This window comes from Littorina saxatilis, linkage group LG8, assembly GCF_037325665.1.
Source record: "Littorina saxatilis isolate snail1 linkage group LG8, US_GU_Lsax_2.0, whole genome shotgun sequence".
NCBI lineage: Eukaryota > Metazoa > Mollusca > Gastropoda > Littorinimorpha > Littorinidae > Littorina > Littorina saxatilis.
In genome coordinates this window covers 32,990,769-32,996,989 of record NC_090252.1, presented here as the reverse complement: position 1 = coordinate 32,996,989, position 6,221 = coordinate 32,990,769, and the positions used below count along the sequence as shown (strand labels likewise).

Sequence of the window (6,221 nt, the reverse complement as noted above, 5' to 3'; positions counted from 1 at the left end):
CTGGGATATCTTTGTGGAAACTTCAGTTAAATACACGTTTTGCCCCGATTTCAGTGCTTGACACGCAAAGGAGATGATTATCGAGTAAAATCAGATCAGTTGTAGAGGCTGGCGTGACGGAAGTTTAAAAAGAAAGTGCGAGTCGATAGTGTCGTCTGCTATTGCTACGAACGAATCGGAAGATCAAGTTTGTGCATTCTTCTTCGTCCAGAATGAAAATTGGCTGGAAACTATGCTGCTGCCCTTGCAACAGCTGGGACGGAGCAAGAAATCACCATCGGTGGTGTACGTTTGAAGCACGTTGCCATGAGTGTTTTGAGCCACGACTTATTTTAGAGTTGCTGAGCGGAATGCGTACGGCAATAAGGACAACACGGAGTTCGCCATTTATGGCGACGAGAAGGCAGACCCTATATCTTTTCTCTGGAAAAAGCAAATTAACTGCTTAGAAAAAGAACAATCAATACAAAAATGACTTTGTTCAGCCATGGTGCAACACCATGCATCTCCTGGGAAATCTGGTGCAGTTGAATACTAGCCCAAGCAGAGCAGGGAAGATTCCAAGCAGCTGATAAGCAAGATGGTAGTAGGTAGGTAATTTTTTCTTCTTTTGACAAACATGTAGAAGTTTATATATTTGTTTGGTTATGTGTGCGGCTCTGGCTCTGTGTGTGTGTGTGTGTGTGTGTGTGTGTGTGTGTGTGTGTGTGTGTGTGTGTGTGTGTGTGTGTGTGACTGTTATATGCTGAAGAACAGAATCTAAGTAACAACACCCTGATGCAAAGAAACTGAATAGGATGCAAAGTCTTATGTGCTGCTACTGTGAAGCTTGGTTGTCACAAGGTTTGTCAGGGTTGGAGCAAAACATCTGTTCTTTCCTCATTTATTTTCTCGAGCATATTATATATAGGCCTAGCTTCCTCCTGTGATCACAGTTTTCTTGTGGCTCAAACAAACATGCATTCACATGGCTCAGTGAGTGAACATTGCTTGTGGTCATACTTCCCATGCAGACCATATGGTTTCTGCATGCAATGTATGTGCAATAGCTGTAAACCAAACCTGCACTGCCTTCGCAACATTCACATGATTTGTCAACATCTTTTTGTTCACTGCTTGACTATCAGCACTGACATGTGCATGCGCCCAAATATCGTGTTACATGTATCACATTACAATATCTTTTTTCAAATGTGTGTGGGGGGGGGGGGGGGGGGAAAGGGGGGTCATTGTTGGGAAAATGTGAATAGCAGTATTTGAGTTTGTCATAGACATATTAATTTTGAATTTATGTTGTCTCTACAGATGCAGAGGTGGAAGCTGGAGAGGAGCTTCCAAAGTACCCATGGCATTGCAAGGCAATTCACAGAAGTCAACCCAAATATTGTAGTATAGAAAGTAAAGGACACTGCTATGACTCCCTGATTATTCAAAGCAAGTCCAAAAGAGGTCCAAGATAAGAGGCTTCACTGGTAACAAGTTGAGAATTATGGATGGGCATACTTTACGCAGCGTGCACGTAACGGATAAGAGTTGATCATTGTGACCTTGGAACAGGTTCCTTGGTGCTTGCTGAACACTGGCTGTTTTGTTTTTTTAATTTTGTTGAATTTTGTTTCCGTTTTTCTTGTGGAACTAAGCAATACCTGTTGTTTTGTTAGTGTTGTTTTGTTACATGTTTCATAAACGTTTGTGTAAAAAAAATACATTTTCTTCACGTTTTGTGTATTTTCTCAAAACTACTTTTTTGTCACTTCAAAAGCCTAAGGCTTTTTTTCTAATAAACTTGCGTTGTTGAAACTTTGCATACATCTCGAGTGCGTTATTTCGCAGATTTTGTTAGAGCGTTTTGTTGAATTTTTTTTTCGTGAGAAGTTATACCATTTTTGGGGGCGGTTTTTCATAAAATTCAAGGTCACTCATTTTTATCACTGATATCTTTTGAATGACTGTAGATTTCAAAAAAAGCCTCTAACAAAAGTTGGGTATTGTGCTAATGTATAAATAACAAGCACCAAAACAAAATTCCTTTCGGTTTTGTAAAAGCCTTAGGGTTTTAAAAAGTGGCAGTTTGGTGGCCATCTTGGATTGCTACCAAGGCAACCGGTTATCCAAAAAAAAATTTTTTTTCATTTTCTCAGGAGATGGACTGAGTTCTTTAATTGTGCAACAATTTTTGACCCAACACTTATGAAACAAAAAAAATCACTTTTAACACCAGTGCCTGCCCTTAATCTTCAAAACGTGGCTACGTTATAGTCACTAGCTCGTATTTATATTTCTGAGGCTAGAACTTAAACACATGTGTATCTTTGTAGATCTAGAGCTTGAGCTCTTCCAAACATGACCCAAGTCTGGTTGACCAAAGTCAAATTTTAGGGTCACAACAGGGTCAATTTGGGATCTTAAAATGGAAAATTATCAATGTTTTGAACATTTTTAAAACTAGAGTTTACACTTTAACCATTTCTAGGGTTGGATGCCCCTTCTGACGTGACCAAAGTCTGGTTGACGTTTGTGAAATGTCAAGGTCACAACGGAGTGATGTTCGAATCAAAATATGGAAAAATTATTAATTTCTTGAAGATTTTAAAAGCTAGACCAATGACATATCATTCGCTTCTATAGGATTCGATGACCTTCAAACATGAACCAAGTTTGGTCGACCTAGGGGTATGGTTTGGGTAAAAAATGTAAAAATGTAACTTTATTAAACTTCTGTTCATACCAAAACCAAAGTCTAGTTGATCTGTTTCAAGTTTCAAGGTCACAGTGTGGTCAATATTTTGTAACAAAGCAAAACATATTGTTTGAAAAGTGTATGGTGCTTACATCTTGGATACTTCCAACTGTTTTGAGGTTTGACTACTTCTGGACATCGAAGTCTTGTCTGGTTGATCCTGGTTATATTACTAGGTCACAACAGGTTTGAGTTCGGATCAACAATGATCAGATCGTCACTTTCTTTAATGTCAAGTGAGCTAGAACAACAGATAATTTGGTTCTTATCTATATTCCGTGTGGCAAAAAGTGAGTCGCATAAAGATTTTCTCTGTTTGTGTGACTCCAAATTGACCCCTCTGAAAGCTTCACGTATCATGAAAATTGGCATCACTTTTATCATAAACCTAACAGCATCAAACCTTTGGAGCCTTGACGTTTCAGAGGTATTACTAGAAGGCATTAGTGAAAATGACACATTTATATTATGGACCTCAACGCAATCCCGCTGTGACCTTGACGTTTGACTTTATCAACCAGACTTTCACCATGCGTGGAGAACATCATACACTATAAAACGCGTGGGAAGAATTTAACAATTTTTCTAATTTTGATCCAGATGGGACACTGCTGTGACCGTGAAATTTGACAAACATTAACCAGGAGGTCACTTTTTTGTAAAAGAATTTATCAAATCCTGAAAGTGTGTAAAATGTAATGGATCCAGCTTTAAAACATGCAAGACTATGACAATTGTCCAGGTTGGAAAGAAACTTTAATCTTGCTGTGGCCTTGAAATTTGAGGAGGTTTGATGTGACTTGCATTATACCTGGGGGTCATCAAACTTTGGTAGTGTGCCAAGTTTCAACACCCTAGCTTCAAAAGCATGCGAGATAACCCCAATGACACATTTATATTTTTGACCTCAACAAGACCCCGCTGTGACCTTGATGCTTGGCGTTTTCAACAAGACTTTATAAAGACTAGACAGTGTAAAGGACAGCATACTCTAGAAATGTGTGTATTTTCACAGCTCGTGCTATAAACGCATTGACGAAATGAAAATATTCCAAATTTTGAACCAAACCTGACCCCGCTATGACCTTGAAATTGACAAAGATTAACCAGGTCACTTTCTTTTTAAATGTCATCAACATTCTAAAAGTATGTAAAGTTGGCTAAAGTGTAATGTTTCTAGCTTTAAAACATGTAAGACAACGAACATTTTCCAATTTGGAAAGCAACTTTACACCTGACTGTGATCTTTGAATTTGATGAGGTTTAATGCGACCTGCGCCACACAAGGGGGTCATTAAACCTTGGAAGTGTGCCAAGTTTCAAAGCCCTAGCTTCAAAAACATGCGAGAAATCCTCAATGACAAATCTTTATGTTTGACCTCAACGCAACCCTGCTGTGACCTTGACCTTTTCAACCTAAACTGTAATCGCGTGTAGAGGTCATCATGCACTAAAAATGTCTGTATTTTCAAAGTTTGTGCTATAAACGCGCTGAATGAATTGACACTATTCCAAATTTTGAACCAGATGTGACCCCACTGTGACCTTGACATTTTAGAAAGATTAACCAGGTGGTCACTTTTGTTCTGAAATTCTGAAAGTATGTAAAGTATGTAAAGTCTAACTGATCTAGCTTTAAAACATGTAAGACGTACAACGACAATTGTCCAGTTTGGAAAGAAAATTTAACCTAGCTGTGACCTTGAAATTCAATGTGGTTTAATGTGATCTGTACCATATCTGGGGGTCACCATACTTTGGTAGTGTGCCAAGTTTCAAAGCCCTAGCTTCAGAAACGTGCGAGATAACCTGAATGCTACGTCTCAGTGCCATGTTGAATAATATAACGAACAAAATTCCCGTTATTTGTGAAATAATTTGAGTGCATTTGTCTTTTCTTTTCATAATTGGGTTCCAACATCTGTTGTCTTAGCAAAAATCACAATATCAGTCTTGTTGGTCAACCTTTATTTTGTAGCCCCTTTGTCCGCTTTTCGTGCGCACCTTTTGGCACTTAGTCACATACGTATGTATGTAGATCTAGATCTGAATGACGTCCTTGACATCGTCCATAATGAATTTTCTAGGCCTCAAATTTGTTAATAACTTCTACATCTGTTGACCGAATCACTTGGGATATTTGGGATGCGTAAATTTCAGCCTATGCATTACCCTTCCACAAAGTTAAATCGATCAAATGGTCGGACTTTTGTGCAATTTCAAAAGAAGTTGTCAAATTCCGGGATCGACTCAACAGTGCAAGATTTGAAATTGAGCGGTAGCCAAATTAACCCGATTTAAGCCCTCCAGATTGTTAGCTTTGGGATAATTTGAATGACTTAGTATACCTGAATCAACATCAGACAGTCAGTTATTTGAATATAGCAATTAAAAGCAGGATCAGGGCATTTCAAATGGATGAATGCGTTCCTGTCATTAATGAATTTTGCGTGGCATTGCGAAAGTGTAACTGTACAACGAAGGGTTTATTGGCTCACGTAAGTGTAGCCTATGCGATGATAAACTTTGTCTGTCTGTGCGTGCGTGCGTGCGTATGTATGTGTGTATGTCTGTGGTAGAAACTTTAACATTTCCGAGTCTATGGATTACGTCAGTCTCGGTCAAAAGTGTTCGACGTGTGTGATAGAAACTATTTGAAGACGTCACATTATGACGTAAGAGGGTTAGACGTCACGCAAAGGAATTACTGAAAGTCTCGGTCATTGTTATTGTGAGCGGGCCGAGACTTCTTGGCAGATCCAGGGTCTCGCTTTCTTGCATATAGTTTCACCTATGCTTACTGTGTGTGTGTGTGTGTGTGTGTGTGTGTGTGTGTGTGTGTGTGTGTGTGTGTGTGTGTGTGTGTGTGTGTGTGTGTGTGTGTGTGTATGTGTGACGGAGTGATTGAGTTTGTGTTACTGTTTGTCGATTTCTTACGTGAGCCTTGAAGGCTTCGCCTCTTGTTTTGTCAGTCATTTGAGTTTAGCAAACATGTTCATAGTTGGGCATACACTTCAGTTCATTCGCGACCATTCTACACAGTTTCGAGTCTCTAGGTATAATGATCGGACATTTACCTTTTCTACAAAATGTGTTTTAAATTACCCCTCCGAAATTGTGAGTGGCACGAAAGCTTTGCTGTTTAGGTAGCTGTAACTGCTTTCTTTAGGTCACCGATAATCTAAGGGGGTGAAGGGTGTGTTTGTGTATTCTCACATATTCAGATAATGCAAACAGTTAAAGTCTGGAGGGTTTAAATCAGGAAAGTATGGCTCCCACTAAATGTCAAACCTTGTTCTGTTAAGTCGATCCCCGAATTTGGAAACTTTGTTTCGAAATTGCACAAACGTCAGACCATGTGTTCTACAACATTGACACTCAAGGGAAGGGGCATGCATAGGCTGAAGTTTATGTCCCCTAAATATATAGTGATCCGGTCAAGAGATGTAGAAGTAATTAGCAGTTGTGAGGGTTGCAGTTT

The 6,221-nt window shown here is 39.2% G+C and overlaps 1 long non-coding RNA gene across 1 annotated transcript; it reads left to right on the top strand.

Moving 5' to 3' along the window:
* LOC138973348 (uncharacterized) lies at nucleotides 1–1,856 on the top strand. The gene is made up of 2 exons (XR_011457975.1): nucleotides 1–590; nucleotides 1,306–1,856. It is a non-coding gene; the product is annotated as an uncharacterized lncRNA (long non-coding RNA).
* Nucleotides 1,857–6,221: the final 4,365 nt, after the last annotated feature.